The sequence below is a fragment of the Tamandua tetradactyla genome, chromosome 3 (genome assembly GCF_023851605.1).
Source record: "Tamandua tetradactyla isolate mTamTet1 chromosome 3, mTamTet1.pri, whole genome shotgun sequence".
NCBI classification, from domain to species: domain Eukaryota; kingdom Metazoa; phylum Chordata; class Mammalia; order Pilosa; family Myrmecophagidae; genus Tamandua; species Tamandua tetradactyla.
The window spans coordinates 201,030,056-201,045,943 of record NC_135329.1 but is presented as its reverse complement, the minus strand read 5'-3'; the positions used below and the strand labels follow the sequence as shown (position 1 = coordinate 201,045,943).

General features: G+C 38.3%; 1 long non-coding RNA gene and 1 pseudogene across 1 annotated transcript; one reads left to right on the top strand and one right to left on the bottom strand.

Annotated features, from left to right (window-relative positions):
* The window catches only part of LOC143675887 (AP-3 complex subunit sigma-1-like), a 56,242-nt pseudogene extending 52,159 nt beyond the window's left edge, over nucleotides 1-4,083 (bottom strand).
* Nucleotides 4,084-5,514: 1,431 nt separating this feature from the next.
* Nucleotides 5,515-15,076, top strand: LOC143676595 (uncharacterized). The gene is made up of 3 exons (XR_013172206.1): nucleotides 5,515-5,599; nucleotides 8,724-8,861; nucleotides 14,773-15,076. It is a non-coding gene; the product is annotated as an uncharacterized LOC143676595 (long non-coding RNA).
* The last annotated feature ends 812 nt before the right edge of the window (nucleotides 15,077-15,888 follow it).

Here is a 15,888-nt window from a genome sequence, read left to right as displayed (position 1 = left end):
ATTACTTAAACCCTCCGACCCTTCAGTTTTGCCATCTGTAAAATGGGCTAGTAATACTTTTCTTGTTGGATTGTTGTGAAGATGATCATAAGGTATAGATCTAGATCCAGATATGAATGTGAGTATAAAGATATAAAGAAAGACATAAACATAGCCATGGTGATATAAATATACATATACTTATACATAGAGATAGATTTGTTGTTCTTGTATTTTATTCAACACATTTGTAGGGTAGAAAATGTACAGTCTGCTGAGTATGCTACATTACAGGAGAAGCCCCCATCTTATAATATGTTTATCTTCCTTTTGTATCCCAGTTATAATAAGAAATGTTTTATGTTCTGTTTTAGCTGGTCATTTGGACTTACTGATTTATACTTTTCAACTAAGCATTCCTTTTGCAGAATTTAGGGTTTTTATCTTTCCTAATAGATCTCAAAACCAAGCATTCAAAATCTCAACTTCTGTTCCATCCTGGGGAAATTAAAAATACTTAGCAGCTTCTAAAAAGTGTGGCATAATGTAAAGTGTTACAGTGTCTACTTCCCGGGTACGTAGTGAGGACTGAATGAATTGGTACAGCTGAAGAACTTAGAAAAGCACCTGGTCCCTGGTAAGAAGTAAATGGGTGGGTGTTATCGGCCCTATTGTGGTGGTGGTTGCTATGGAATTAGGACACAGGGTAGAGGGAACATTCCTGCTAGTCACAATGAGCTGATTCCTAATTACTGCAGTTGTTTTTCATTTTTAATGTTGGGTCTCCTGTCTTCATTTATCTTCCTGACACTTTTAAAATAGATAGCTAGTAATTTAGAGTGAGGACAAGTTTAGAGATATTTTTACCTCCTTTCCAGTCTACATTTACCTCCTTTCCAGTCTACGTTGCAGGCAGTGCTGGCCAATAGCTCGTTTGCTCTGCCAATACTGGGAGATTTCTAGCTTGTGCCTGGACCACTATACAAAGAAGAATCTGAGGAAACGCAGCACCTTAGAGAAAAGAGCACCATTCTCTGACACCAAACCACTCCGGTGAAGAAAACAAGGACATTTTCTTTACAAATTACTTGGCCATAACTGGAATTAGAACCAGCACTGCCAGATTCCAGAACCCCAGGGCTTAATGGCCAAACTCTTTCCCTTGATTTGCAGGGAAAATGGGTCCAGAGAGATCAGATTTCACTGTGATCAGCTTCTTTTGATCTCCTGGATGCCAAGATGGTCTCTTTGGGTAACCAACCACTTTTAAATCAGTGCTGCATTCTGGAAAGGAATTGTAGGTAACAGCTGGGTGACTGCTGGGTCATTAAGTCAGATCTCTCTGAAATCTCCATCTTTTTCTTTTCATTTCATGGTTTAGAAAATTTGAAATAAGCTAATGTACCCTAAGATAAGGCAGGTTTGTATATTACACAGGATTTAAAATAGGGTTATTCACTATCTTTTTTGCTCTCTGTTTTCTTCCTTCACAGTAAGACGAGCAGAAGGAAATACTAGGAACTGTTTTAATTTACCTTACCAAAAGGTGCTTTTCTATTGAATACTCAATATCAATTCAAAAGTAATTAAAATAAAAAACCTGTTTGAAAAATGCCCAGAGACTCAGCTGACTCCAGAAAATAGATAAATTCACTCTTACTTGAGAATTTCACCAACATACGCTTTCTTATTTCCTTTATGTTAGACTTACAACTTGTACCTAAATGACCCATTACTAGATATTCTAGTCCCCAAAGCTATATGAATAAAAATCCTAATCCCTGGTTGTATGCATTCGGCTAAATGTAGGGTTAAGTGCTGAATGAATGGATTTACTATGGTAATGAAAAAACTGAAATATAGTACAAAGAGCAATAGGAGTGGAAGTTATAATCATAAATAGCTGAAGAAAAACAGAATATGAAATGCTATTAGAAAATTCAAGGATACAAATGAGTCTAGAAATAAAATTGTGCTTAAAACATTAGCATGTGACATATTTGGGATTAATCAGAAATTGGAGGAGAATATTCATAAGAATTTTATGTGCAATGAAATCAAAGTCTATTTAACTTAAAAAAATATCTCTCTTAATGGAGGTTAAAACAAAAAGTCAACATCAGTTTCCTGTAACAATTTTGAAGTTTTCCCTGTGGCTATATATTCAACTACATACCATATCCCATTTTGGAATTTAAAATAAACTCTGCCATCTATCTTTTGCTCCTATCTCAAGCTCTGAATGGAAACCATTCATATTGTATCAGGAGAGCATTAAAACTCTCTCCATCATAGCATGTGGGTTCACTCATTTTGTTATTTGGGTGCATAGTTGCAGGTATGTTTTCTCCACTAAATAGTTCTTTGAGGGCAAGGAGAGCATGTTCAATCATCATTATGTCTTGCTCATTTTCTTACAGTAGTATTAACTATCATTTATAAAATATCAAAGTGGTGTCTGGCCTCTTTGCAAATGCTACTTTAAGTGTCTGCATCTATGTAAGGCTTTTATCCCCGTGCTTGTCAAGGGTGTGCAGCAAAGCAGTCTTCAGGATGAAAACATGTAGTAAGAGACATGTCCAAGTGCCATTTCTCAAATGGAAGTCATTCTATCCCCTCAAAGAAGTAAGTGGAAATGCGTGCAGTTGATTCTCACAATGACTGCAGCATGCACCTGGTATTGAAAGGGTGGGAAACTTGCATACTAAATGTCCAGGAATGTGAGACACAGCCTCTCTCAATAAATAATCTTCCTAATCAAACTGACAACAGGGCCTTATTGTGCAAGTCTGGCAGGAGAGCCCTTCATTTCTCTTCAATGATCCTCTCCCCTTTTCTGTAATGAAATACCTTACAGGGACTGCAAACCTCTTCATTTACATGGAGCAGGAAAGCAAAGCAAAATAAACAAACAAGAAAAAAGCATGTAAGAGAAACAAAGGGAAAAGAAAAAGATTAGTTTCACCCACCCTTTTCCTTCCCATCATCACGATTATATCCTCACTGTGAGATTATTTCCAGTCATTCAATTCAAGTGCCTGCTTTTTCCATCGACCCTATTTTTCTATTGATAGTGCAAAAGATGTTAAATGTAATATGGCTTCCCCTCGACACTCTTCACACCGTGAACAAATTAAGAGAGCTCACTTTACACCATTGTTTACTACCGGAATAATAATCTTTGGAGCTCAAAATGCATTCTTACGTACTTTATGGAATAAATCATTCGCAAGTGATCTTATGCCCAGATCTGTCCCTTCTGACAACTGAGTTGTTTGCAGTGCTGTAGACTGGAAATGACACTAAAAGCCTGCAGTGATTTAAGAGGGCAGTTGACTCATGCACTAGCAATGGCAGAGTCGATGGGTGGGGAGACTGAACAAGAGCTTGGAATATCTACAAATTTCCATTTCCCTAGGAAGATCAGGCAGAAAGAGTTGTACAAATAAACGTCTGTGCATTCCACTCATCCCTGACTCTACAATTAGCTTCATACACAATTATCCTAAGGGATTTTAGCCTGATCAGTGAAAACCCATCCGCTTTTTTGGCCTGTTTTGACACGGAGCACCAAAAATTGTCTGGGATGCAGAGGCCATGTGGTGGTAAGGCAGTGAAAAGCATAGCCAGCAACAGAAGTTCCCCGCCCCGAATTAGTTCTGACTTGGAGAGACAGAGGGCGGTTGGGAAAGGAAGCTTCGTCTCCCCGGCGAGGGTGAAACCAGCTCGAAGGCTTTGCTCTGTCGCACCCTCTGCTGGCCGATGGGTGAAATGGCCTTGGACGTCAGTGTCATTGCCTTCCGTGCCCTCTGCTCTTCTCCTTCACATTCACCCCAATACTGACCCTCGTTCCACTTTCTTTTCTAGTTTAAGGAGAAAATGAGTGAAAAATCTCATTGTTTGCTGCTTCTTTCTTTCTCCTTCCATTCCTTTATTTCCTTTTGATCTATTAGAGGCCGCAGGAATAACGCCCTCACTCATGCAACACATTGATTATGCACCATTCATCGAGCCTTCCCTGTGGGCCCTGGAGAGGTAGCTTAGTGGTGCTGATCACGTTTCAATAGCCCAATGTCAAATGCAGCCAACGTTTACCAGATGCATGCCCGTGTGCCAATCCCTATGCTAGATACAATACATTATTAATGTTATGTATTCCTTGCTGTAGAAGAGCCTAATTAGATAAGGCATATCAAAAAATAAAGGATTTCAAAACAGTGGAATGAGCGGCAGAATAGAAACATGCTCCCAGTACAGGGAACCCGGCATGGATGCTGGAGCCCAGGGAAGCTTTCTGGGAATGATCTATGTTTGATATTTGGCATGAAAGAGTTAGTCAAACGAATGAGGGGAAAGGACTCCAGGAAAAAGGAAACGTTTATATAATTGGAAAGCAAAGAGAATAAACGAGGTGTGAATGGGAATCCCAGGCAGTTAAAGTGGCTAGCACACTGCGTGTTTGCCGTAAGGTTAGCAAAGGAAAGAAACCAGAGACGAGATCAGGATGAATCTTTACGATATGGCCAAAGATTCGCCTACATGGTGAAGTAGGTCATGTAGAGTCACTGAGAAATTTTTACATGGGAATGACATCATAGGATTTATATTTTAGCTAGAATGCCCCAACGACAATAAAGAGGCAGGATTTGGGGAATAGGGCAAACAGGAAGCAAGGAGCCCAATGCGGGAGCTATGCAATAATTCTGGTGAAAATGAAGCAGGGATGAATAAATGAAAAGAAATGCATAGCTTCCAGGAATATTTAGGACTTGGTGATTGGCCATGGGGATCTTAAGGGGAAAAGAAGGACATAAGGCAACTTCCAGGCTTCTTATCTGAATAGATATTTGTCTCAACAAATGAGTTAGGTAATACAGAAAGGCAAATATGTTTGGGGAGAAAGAAGAAGAAGTTGAATTCAATTTTGATCCTTCAGCATGTTGATTCCCATGCAGTAAAAAGTATGGAGTCTAAGGAAAGATATGAAGTATTGATATGTATCTGGGGGTCATTCTCATTCTTAAAAATGGGTAATTAAAACCATACAAGTGGATAATATTACCCAGAAGAGTATTTTAGTTTTCTCAAGCTGCTGGAATGCAATATATCAGGAATGGTTTGGCTTTTACAACGGGTATCTATTAAATTATGTTACAATTCTAACGCCATGAAAATGTCCAAATGAAGGCATCAACAAGAGGATACTTTCTTAGAAGATAGTTTGCTGGCATCAGGGGTTTCTCTGTCCTATGGGAAGACGCATTGTGACATCTGCTGGGCCCTCACTCCTGGGCTCTGGTTTCAATGACTCTTTCTCTCTTCTGGAGGCTTTAATTTGGAGTTCATCTCATAAGCTTCTCTCTCGGCTCTCTCCAGATTCTGGCTCTTTCAGTTTCTGTGGGTCTTTGCTTAGCATCTGCTGGGGTGTTTCTGTCTCCAAGTGTCTGTGCTTTTTCCATAATGTTTCCCTCTTAAAGGACCCATCTTGAATGGGCGGGGTCACATCTCCATGGAAACAACCCAATCAAGAGGTCCCACCCAACAATAGTTCTGCTTCCGCAAGAATGGACTAAAAGAACATGGCTTTTGTGGGATCTATAACAGCTTCAAACCCACACAAGTATGTATGTTGAAGAGAAAGGGAATTGCTGATATGACCGCTTGTGTGTAAATGGATAGAGGAATTGGGTCACAAGAAGGAAAATAGGCAAAGAGATATATGTAACACTTCATAAGCATCATAAAAGCTGAATGTTTCAAGGAGGGAATAAATGATTATATTTAACAGAACCACAAATATTGAATTTGGGACATCATTGGTGGCTTGAGTGGTGGGAATGCTGAGAAGACAAGCAGGAGTGAAGGAGTCGACTCCTGCAATAGGAGTTGAGGTTACAAAGTAAGGATGGAAGATAGTATAAAAGAATTGTTACTGAGGTCGACTGATTTCCTTCCAAAGATCTCCATTTTCTTGCTGATACTGATGCCAAGCATTCAGTGCTTTTGATGGCGGTGGACCTGGATAATGAGCCTGGGGAGAGCAACTGAGGTTTTCAATGGCTATTAATTGAAAAAAGTCAACAAAAGTGAAACCTGATGTTTATCAGCAGTGTTGAGGGCTCAATGGCAAATAGAATCTATCCATTTCTAGAGACCTCGACCCACCCCAATTGAATCATTTTTACACGGTCCTAAGAAACCTAGATTTGTGGCAAAATGGGCAGATTGCTGTACTGATTCCACAGTTGAGATCTTTGGTTAGTAGAAATGAGTGTAGGTTACTGATAGAACCTCTTTGAGATAATTTATATCATCACACAAGGGTTCTAGACTGGAAAACAGAACAGAAAGGCCAGAAGCAGGCTGCTTCAGAGATAGAAAATAGGGGGATTAATCCAGCCATATGCTGGAGCTCAGGCAAATGGCAAGAATTGATTTTGCACATCTCTTCCCAATTCTGTTTCAGTGACCTTACATTGGTAGTTAGAACAAGGTCTTGTTTGGGAATACGAGAAGCACTACAAATCTGGACTGTTCCCCACCCCCACCCCAGAGAGCCAGTTTACCAGCACATAACTGTGCTGAATTAGAAGACAGAAGTATGGGCATTAGCAATTTTAGATGTAGAGGAGGCTATGGTCAACCTGTAAAATATAGACATTTATTTCTGACATAGATGCTAACGTACAGCACCAGGATGTTTTCTATTTTGTTTTGTTTGTCTTTAATCGTTGAAGCATAGGGGAAGAAAGGGAAAATATGGAGGTCGAGGCTATTTTGTTAGATGGTTCATAATATGAAATTTAAATTCCTCAGGTAGATGATAGGAGTCTCTCTGGGCATTCCAATCTTCAATTAATTAGATGGAACAATTGTGATTAGGTATCTGCCATCTATGTGGACAAGGAGAGAAAGTGAAAGCATGAAACTCAAAAAGAAGATGTATTTTTATGGTAAGGCATATTAGTTTCCTGTTGCTGGCATAGCAATGTGCCACAAATTCAGTACCATGAAACAATTCAAATCTATTATTGTATAGTTCTGGAAGCCAGAAGTCTAAAATGGATCTTACTAGGACAAAATCAAAGTTGGCAGGGCAGCATTCTTTTCTAGAAGCTGTAGGAGAGGATCGGTTTTCCTTCCTTTCCTAGCTCCTGTTGGCAGCCAACAATGTCTGGTAAAGTCTTTCTTGTGATGCCATCTCTCTAGTCCTGACATTTATGTCTCCCTTCTCCCCATTTATGGACCCTTGTAATTACTGAGTCCAGCCAGGTACTGCAGGACAAACTCTTTATTTTAAAGTCATACAATTAGTAACCTGAATGACATCTGTAAACTTAATCCCCCTTGCCATGTAATATTGCACATTCCCTAGTTCCAAAGATTAGGGCATGAACATCTTGGGATCTTGGAGAAAGGAGCATCATTTTGCCTAGGACACAAGGAAAAAGATCAATGTTTCTCCCAAGATTCCCCAGACTAACTGTATTTAGTGATATTCAATAACAGACATTTATTGCTCACAATATTATGCTAGATGTTATGATGGGAAAAGCACTTGATAATGAATAATTGAAGCCTTTATGTGAAATCTTAATTTTTCCTCTTGTAAAACATTTAAAATTAAAGGATTGGTGGCAAAAGAAAGAAGCTTTTTCTTTAAATTTTGTTCTGTTAACTCCATTGACGAAAGCTTGCTTATTTGAAGGTTGCTAAGGAGTTGCTAAGGGATATTGTACACAGAAATTTAAGTTTTGCTTTACCAAGAATGATCTATGATGAAAGGGAAAAAACTTACTTCCTGTGTCAAAAAGGGCAAAAAAGTCACAGATAATTCCTAGCAGAGGGCCTGGTACCTACTAAGTGTCCAATAAATATGTATTGAATGGAATGGAATACCCTTGTCATTGGAAGGTTGTTATTATCTTTAACTTTTATTTTGGTGTGATGCAGTTAACACAGCTCCAATTATTCTCCTCCCTTTTTTTTTTTCCTGAGAGAAGGGCAGGAAAACTCTAAGTAGTGAGGAGTAAAGGAGGCAGCTTTTATTGGTGCAGGCAGAGAAGTTTAAAATACTCCCCAAATGACAGGCCATTATCTTATTATGTCTAGTTAGAGAGCTTTCCTTAGAGTAGAGGTTCTCAACCTTTTTTGGAATGTGCATCACTCTAAGGACATAATGAATACTGTTCAAACAACTCCCAAGAAAAAAAGAATTATGTAAATTAGAATGCACACACAAAAAATCCCTTCTCCTTTTATTAGTCACACATATCTTCATCCATTCGGCTCCAACTGCTTCAGTACTTCCTTTTCCCGCACCCAGGTTCACTGCCACTCCACCTGATGCCACTGGAAGGCACCACTTCCCACTGCTCTTGTTATTTGGTGCCTTGAATTAACACACTGATTTCTCCATCACAAATGCTGCCCTTCAAAGCAGCAGACCTTAAGCTGCTAACTCCCAGAAGTCCTCCCCGCAGAGGGATCAGCTAGGCATGGAATTTCCCTGACCCGCTACCAATCCCCAATCTCAGCTGCGTGTTGTCCCAAAAATCCAAGACATTTCTCCCTGTGGGCTCTTGCCACACAGAATTACCCATGGAAATAGGTCTTTACATTTCTACTTTTGCCTCTCCTTTGCACAACACCAGGGATCAATATCCAGGAGAAACATCATGCCATCGTCTACCCCATCTTTATCCAAGGCACTTCACAAAGCATTTCTATAACTCTCTTTTCAGTTCTAAAGACCCCATTCATGGAAGTCACATAAATATGACATGAAAAGGTCCAGGAATAAATTGATGAACGTGTGGAAGGAAATTACACAATTTTACTGACAGTTATAAAAGAAGATTACATGGAGATACAAAGAATTGGTATGGTAAAGATTGCAGTTGCTTCTAAATCATTGTGTAAATCTAAAACATTGGGATGAGCAACGTCCAGCAAAATCTCAATAGTATTTTATATTAACAAGTCAGTCTAAATTTCACCTAGAACTTTAAGCACTAATTAAAAATGTAAGCAGTAATAACCAACAACAATTGGGAGCAGATGTTAAGATGATGAAAGACAGTCTTCCCTCCTGTATGTAAAAATTTAAAATTTAAACATTGAAATTTATCTCAAAGATGGGGAATAGATATATTACTATAAAATAATTTGGCTCAGTGTTCTGTTTTGAAAATAAGCAGTTTAATTTCCACCATATAAATTTTAGATGAATTATAAAACTAAATTGTAAAAGATGGATAAAAATATAGATGAATATTCAATGCACCTCTAAGAGGAAGACCATAAGGGAATAAGCAATGGACAATTTCTAAGGGAAATTTTATACATTTTTAAAAGTCTATACATTGAATATTCATAAAAATGAAAAGATCCAGTAGAAACCAGAAAATTATTTGCCAGAAAAAAATGAAGAAAATGAGTAAACTTCAAAGTTAAAATGTTTTTATTCATTGACGAAGATGAAAATTAAAGTACTTTGCTGCAGATCATTCTGGTGTCTACCCTATCTTCTTGACCAATATGCTTTCAGTGAAATCTGACCAATTTTCAAATGCAACACCTGCACCTGAGGGCCTTGTGTGCATCACCTGGTGGCAGGTTGGAAGTGCCAGAAAATAGTCACCTCTCTCAGCAGCCCCCAACCAAAGACACACTGAGTATGTACCTCTCCCAGCTCCCTATCCAGTGGGTGGGATAACTCTGAATTTCTCTGTTCCTTAATAGGATTAAGCTGCACACACCTGTGCCGATAACCTGTGCCCAATGCACAACTTATGGGCTTTTCTCTCTCCCTTTTCTTCCCCACTCCACCACCAGTGTTTCCCAGGGTTACCAAACAGATTAGTTACATGCTCTCATATTCAAATCTCAAGGTCTGGAAGATTCAAATCTCATGGTCTGGAGATTCAAATCTCATGGTTCTGGAAGAACCCAAATTAAGACACAGCTCAAAAGAAAAAAAAATTGAAAATGTATGAAAAGGCATATCATAAAAGAGGAAAAGCTATCAACATGAAATGTTTTGCTTTGTACTTAACAAAGAAATGGACATTAAAGGAAGATCTAGCTTTTATTTATGAGATTGTCCAAAATTAAGAAACAAATCCCAGTGTTAAAAAGTATGTTCAGGGGATCACATCATATTCTGCTGATGAAAATACAAATTTGTAAAAAATGTAAAAGGGGAGATTTGGTGAAATACGTAATTCCAAAATGTCTATGCCCTTTTTAGTAGGCCCAGTTTGATTACTTTATTCATGACTTCTCAAATTAAATTAGAGTAATTAAAATGTAATTTGAGTCATAGCGGACTTTACGCTGAGAATAAAATCGGAATGAGAGGAACCTAAGCATAAGGTCTCAGTGTTATTTGTAACGAGGGGAAACTGGAAAGAATGGCAAAGGGGCTGGTTAATGAAGAAATAGAAAAGCTTCCTTGACTTCCATCTTCCTTCCTCCTTTCCCCCAGTCCTGCTGACTCTGATCTTGCACTGCCCTCAAGGAGTTCACTCCATGCTCACCATTGCTTACCTCTTGGCTTCTCCTTCCCTTGGCCTATTTCTGGATCTTAACTTGCCCTGAGTTAGGATATTGCATTTCTGGCATTGGTGTGCCCTTGGCCTACCTATCCTTTCCCCAATGTCTGACTTGGATCTCATCCAATTTTCACTGTCACTCCTCCACAACACGATGGTTACCCATTACCATATCAACTACTGCTCCACTTGCTAGAATGCACTACCATGTTCTTTGTCTAAAAATCATACGCCATTTCCATTATTTTGCAATTAATGCTCCCCATGTTGATTGAAGAAAGGTAAAATATAAATGATTTTGTACATGCATTTTTTTTTATTTTTAAGAGTGAGCTTTCCTAAAACATTGGGTAATGACTTCACATTTCTGCAAAAATTCATTCCAAACCATGAATATCGCCAATACTTGGGAGGTGGCCACTGTTATTAAAGAATGCTTTTCTTTTTAACTTAGAATATTATTTTTCAAAATGGCACATTTTATGTTTGATTTTTTTACATGCAACAAAAGATATCAAATAAAAACCTGGTGCATATATAATCCTCATGCCAGTAATTAAGGGGACCGTCCTAGGTTCTTAGGCAGGAACATGAGATTTTTGCTGAGCACAAACAGTTGCAGGTTTTGAAATGATAGATTTACTGGTGGCACCCACACATTTCCAGGGATTTCACTGGTGCTGAGTTAGCTGGCCAGCTTCCAAGATGCTCTGATATCTACTGGGAGGTCAAGAAACATCACTGAACCTGGATTTGCAGATGTAACCACCACAGATTCTGATCAGAGTTGCTATCGAAGTTTTGTTTAATGAAATGCCAGGGGGTTGAGCCTCAAGCTTGAACATGCATCTCGGTTAAAACAAATTTACATATCAGTTCCAAAGGACATTGATTCCAGGTAAGTAAAAGAAGAAATAAATCACTTGTGAAAATAAGTAAAAATTTGAATTTATTGCCGACTATTTAAAAATGAAATTTGTTTTTCATCTTATGTAAAGAATTTGTCACATTTACTATTGTATAAACTGTGTAGTGAAGTTTATTGATCTTCCTGGTACAGATATATTAACATTTTGCATTAGTTAAGGATTTGTGGAACCAAACCTTAGGCCATTCCCAGTCTACAAGCGTGCCATCTTGATTTAAAATCAATGTGATCAAACATCTCAATGTGTCTAAAGGCTGCATATGACTTCATGTTTCAATCAGTGACTGAATGTGTGTGCGCTGAGGTATTTTCCACTAACCTATGGTAGGACAATATGATCTGAGTGGTTTTCACAGATTGAAAATGCTTTGGACAACATATGATGTTATATGTCAAAGAAAGGATTTTTTTTTATGAAAGACTACTAGAAATAGTGAGCTGTAAGAGTGCCTTATATTTACACAGATTGTATGCTTTCCAGGTATTTGCATCAAATTATTTGCACTTTATGTTTACAATATACTTAGAAAGCAGAAAGAGTCAGCAAATGAAAAATTCCACTTTGTAAATGGGGTAAAGCAGAGTCAGGGATTTGCCAGAGGTCAAAATCTGTTTTAACAGGGACCTGAATATGTTTATTCTTACTGCTTTTCCTTGCGCTCTTCGCGACAGGTGACCTTGAAAGAAGTAATCTTCTACTGACAGAATTTTGTGCTTAATATGAATAATGAATATTTATTGGTTTTCCAGATAGTATTTTAGCAAATCAGCTCTGAGTGAGACAGCTATTTTCTTTATAGTGGAGATAAACTCTGTGTGTGATTTATCAGGCTTTATAATTATAGCGTGCATATAATGAGTTCATTTAAGCATATGCCATCGAGTTGTTTATTAGTAATATTTTAGCTTTAGCCCAGCAATTCAATTAACTGTACATATCAATGGTGATTTCTAATGATCCCACTTTTTAAAATGAAAACTGGCTTTTATGTATTTTAATGTACCAGATGAATGAAAAGTTACTAAATGAAATTACCCTGTTTTGTGCAAGAGAGCAAGAATAAATCAGATCCACATATGTTTATTTGAATAACAATAAGTAGAAATTTTACCCTATGTCCAGTCTTTGAAAAGTTATTCAGCATTTATTCAGAAAATAGAGTCACCTTGCTGGACTCCATTATAAATGAAAAATAATAATAAAACATCCATTGATGTACTGATTCACAATTTGCAAAATACTTTTGCACAATAATGTCTTGAATCCCCACAATAATGGAGCAATAGCCAATGAAGGATAAGGGACAGTCTGCCCTGATAAAGATAATAAAGGCCTCTACCATGTATTGGTGATTTTCACAGTTTAGAACAAATTTCTACAGAAATATTAAACCAATATCTAGTGTTGGAGACAAGTCTATTCCTTCGATTCTGGAAAATACATTTGTACAGTCCTTTCAGTTGACCCTTTTTTTTTTTTTCATCCTTCCTCACCCCTGCTACCATTTACAAGACTAATTTGTAGATTAGGGAAGTCAATATCAATTTTCAGACATGGAGCATATTAGTGCATCCTAGAAAATGGGGCAATAGTCTCTGCAGTAATGGACTCCCACTGGGTTACGGGAAGAGTGACATTGAAAACTGCTAACCTCGAAGCCAGACAGTGGGGAAAGGAGAGGTACGCCAATGGGATGCTGATGCCAGAAATGCAACATTCTAGCAGGACCAGTCAAGATCCAGAAACAGGCCAAGAGAAGGAGATGCCAAGACTCAGCAATGGTGAGCCTCGGAGCCAGCACCTTGAGGGCAGTGCAAGATCAGAGCCAGACGATGGGTGAAGGAGGGAAGCAGAGGAAATCCAGGGCCCTTTGTGTACTCCTCCTTCCCCCCACCGCTCCTCCACTCTTTCCAGTTTTCCCCATTTAACCAACACTGTGAGAGATTTTACTTAGATTCATGCACCTATTCTTTTATTCTTAGCACGAACGTACTTTTTAATTTGTTAAATGTAATTTTCTGAATAGTCAAATGGCCGAAGTATTTTAAAACTTTTTTTTTGCAAATCTCCTTCTTCAATGATTTTATTGAATTGTATTCTTTCCAGCAGATTATGGGAGGAGTCTTTGAATATCACTGTCTAACTTGAGGATGTTATCTTATCATGTGCCATCTGAGAAGCAAAAATTAGAATTTCCTTAAATGTTTGCTTCTTTTATAATTGTGAAGTAAAAGGCTGCGTTTTTTTCCTTTTCATGTTTACTTTATTTCTTTTTGCCTGAGCAGGCACCGGGAATCCAACATGGCATGGCAGGCGAGAACTCTGCCTGTGGAGCCACTGTGGCCCACCCTTTACTTGTGTTCTTTAGTGATTTTTTTTCATTAACAACTATTTTTTTTGAAGGTGTGTCTTAGTTTTGGTTCTCATAGAAACTTTCCCAAAAGAGATATTTGTCTGTGCATAGTGCATTTGGTTTGTGGTTTCTGCAGGGAGAAGGGACATGAGAAGGAGCAGTAAAGCAAGCCGATCGAGGGTTGGTATTTGAGGAGGTTCCCCAAGGGTCCCAAACCATCCCACCCCGTGGTATTTTAGGGAACTGGGATATATCCACAACGATTCCTCTCAGACTGTAGTTAGAAACTTCTGGAGGACTTCCCTGACACTTCCCGCCTGCCACAGGCGGCCAAGGAAGGGCTAAGTCACCGAGCAGCAGGTCCTTGGTTCACTTCCATGAAATGAGCCAGGCTGAGTGGGGCGAGGCTTGGACAGTATCTACTTACTATAAGGTCGTCTGTTGTTTCAGTTGTTGTGTAAAAATGGTTTAATTTCAAAGGATATTCATTCTCTGCCATGCCATTTTTCTGGCAACTATTTTTCCTAATTTAATGTTGTTTTATTTTTATGGATTTTACGTACAATTTTTAAATACTGTGATCATTTCCTCATATTTTTCCATTGCTCTTATACTTACAGCCTTTTCCCATCTTGAGATTCAATAGATACTCAGCAGGATTTTAAATTAGTTATTTTTTACATTTAGTGTTCAAAAATACTGTAAGAAAAACTGGAAGGCGTAATATCTAGTCATAAAAATTGAATGCATTTATATGCTGGGTCTTCATTGGTTGCTTAATCCATAAATACTTCCTCTTTTCTCCTTCCTAAAGCAACCAAAATTTCTTTTAGAGGACTTTCCATACATGAGAGGCAGCATTGGCTGGGCTCTATTCGGGCAATCTTATTCCCTGTGCAACAGATACCAGGATCAGATATGAGTCTCTGCTAATCGGTATATGTCATATCTCTAGCTACAGCATCTGAACCAGAGGCACCTCAATCGATGGGAAGAACAAACATTTCTTTAATGATTTGATAAAGTGATGCTTTCTCCAAAAAAGGAAGCTATCGTGACAGCTGCTGCTGGTACACACCTTACGACTAAGAACCAAGAGAAGTAACCAGGAGCACTGCAGACTAATGGACCTGGAACCTTAAATGGATTATGGCTGTAAGAGTTTTCAAGGGCATCATCTAATAATTCCCCTTCATTGTGTGCAACAGTTTTTATTTAGTTTTCTTTGCATTACAACATACAGTCCTGATCCCACTGAATATATACACTATTTGTTAAGATTATATCAGCTCCATTTTCAGTTGGAAGGAAAAATCCTTAAAGATGCTTTTAACTTAAGATCATGAGTTATTGGTGGTTATAGTAGTTAGGGGTCTCCAGGAAAGCACAATTGACATGATATATAAATATAATTATATATTAATATCTATTATGTGAATATTATGAGATAGTTATAGAAATGGACTCACCTGACTGTGGGGACAGGCAAGTCCAAATTCCATACGGCAGGCAACAAGCTGGGAACTCCGATGAAGGTTTTCAGTGAATTCCCCAGGAGAAGTTGGCTGGCTGAAGTAGAGATGGAATCCTCTCTTCTGACTGCTGAAATCATCACTTCCCTTTTTAAGGCCTTGAACTGATTTGATGAGATGTCTCTCATTGTTGAAGGCAATCTCCTCTGTTGATTGCAGATGTAATCAGCCTTGGAAGCAATCAACTTACTGATGATTTAACACCATGAAATATCTTCACAGTAAGAAATCAAACCAGTGCCTGCTTGACCAAACAACTGGGCAACATAAACTTGGCTAAGTTGACATGAACTAAACATCACAGTGGTCATAAGAGAAAAACATATTTCCTGGCATTAAGTGTAAATGCCCCTAGTTTTCTATAGAATGATCTAGCCACAGATTTGCTGTCATCTACATATAACCCTGAGGTATATAGTCTTTTCTGTGTAGGTCTTCTACATGAAATATATCTTGGTAAATAAGAATACATTATCAAGTTTATAACTATTGAGTTTTAATTAACAACAGAGACATTTAATCAAACTGGTCACTTCCCA